Below are 2,100 nucleotides of genomic sequence, written 5' to 3' on the forward strand. Positions count from 1 at the left end.
TGTAATATGAGGGGTATATACCCACTCAAATGGACGCAGGGTGACCTCGAAAATCACAAAAAAAAAATTGCATCGTTAAACAAAGCTGCTATTTTGAGTGCAAATAACTTCAAAAGGGAAGGGATAACTGTTAATCTAAGGCCATATTTGTGAAATATGGCAAAAAATAAGTTAGAATACAAAGTTTGACCCTGATAGCTATTACCAATCTTGAGTTATAAGCTTCCAAAGTTAAAGTAAATTGCGTTTGCACATCTTGAAGAACCACACCCCTTTTTTGAGCAGTCAATATTTCGGAAACTATATATCCTATAAGGCTAATTTTTTTTTTGTTGGTTTAGCATACAGTGGATCATTTTTGTGGAGTTTCATGAAAATCTGAGACAGTCATACAGGATTTTTTTTTTTTATCTGGTTGATTTGACATGGAATGACCCTACAATAGGTCAAAGGTCAGAATGTACCGTTTCCGGTCACTATTTGAATATTTTTTTTTATTACGACGAATATAAACATGAATCTTCTGAACAATTTGCAATCAATTGTGAGTCTCTGTGACCAGTAGTTACCGAGATATGACATTACAAGGTCAAAGGTCAGACTTTCAAAAACCTCATTTCCCGCCATTTTTTAATAAAAAGTTGTATTACAACAAATAGGAACATGCATATTGTGAACAATTTGATACCAAAATCAAGTCTCTCTGACCAGTGGTTATCGAGATACAAGCGTCTAAATCAACAGGCGGCCATTTTGAAAAACGCCCCCAAACGCGACTTTCTCCCAATATCTGGGAGGTATATAGGAGCTATATTTTATCTAAATTGGTCCATCTTGCCAAATCCATCGAGAAAAAAAGGTATCCTAAAATTAGTCACGGATCTCATGAAAATGACTCTACTATTTTGGAGTTATAATATTTTAAATAACATGATGTCAGAAAATCAGCCCAAAAGCTTATCTTATTTCTGTTGGTTACGCACCGCTGATTCGCAATGTTTGTTATCACTTCAAAATATATACCGATAATTCGTGGAAAAGGCCTATCCTCCTATGCCTAGACCTACTACTACTAGAGCTAACTAGGCTAAGCCTATTACCTAGGCCTAGTACTATTTATAATATTATTTATACCCACGGATCACCTTATCCAGGCATTACTGCTAGGCCGCTACTATAATACATAACACAGGCATTCGTTCAAAGCATAAATCTGCTGAAAGTCTCATCATTGGTTAGAATACCTCTAAACGCTCTAGCATTTGAAATTACGGAAGCACCTAAGTGCCATTCGACTTCACGACTTGTCAAGATAATTATGTTGTCAAGTCGACATAATATACATATCATGTCGACATGGCGAGATAGATTATCTTGACAAGTCGACATACTAAAAATGTTTTGTTGTCATGACGAGATAGATTATCTTGACAAGTCGACATAATACATATTGTATGTTGTCATGGCGAGATAGATTATCTTGACAAGTCGACATAATATAAGTTGTATGTTGTCATGGCGAGATAGATTATCTTGACAAGTCGACATAATAATAATTGTATGTTGTCATGGCGAGATAGATTATCTTGACAAGCCGACATAATATAAGTTGTATGTTGTCATGGCGAGATAGATTATCTTGACAAGTCGACATAGTAAAAATTGTATGTTGTCATGGTGAAATAGATTATCTTGACAAGTCAATATAATACATATTGCATGTTCATGGCGAGATAGATTATCTTGGCAAGTCGACATAATATAAGTTGTATGTTGTCATGGCAAGATAGATTATCTTGACAAGTCGACATAGTAAAAGTTGTATGTTGTCATGGCGAGATAATACAAATTGTATCTTGTCATGACAACATAACTTTTAGTATGTCGACTTGTCAAGATAATCTATCTCGCCATGACAACATACAACTTTTACTATGTCGACTTGTCAAGATAATCTATCTCGCCAAGACAACATACAATTGTTACTATGTCGACTTGTCAAGATAATCTATTTCGCCATGACAACATACAATATGTATTATGTCGACTTGTCAGTATAATCTATCTCGCCATGACAACATACAATTTTTACTATGACGA

This window comes from Anneissia japonica, unplaced genomic scaffold, assembly GCF_011630105.1.
Source record: "Anneissia japonica isolate Jap-2015-1 unplaced genomic scaffold, ASM1163010v1 scaffold218054_len391659_cov197, whole genome shotgun sequence".
Classification (NCBI taxonomy): domain Eukaryota; kingdom Metazoa; phylum Echinodermata; class Crinoidea; order Comatulida; family Comatulidae; genus Anneissia; species Anneissia japonica.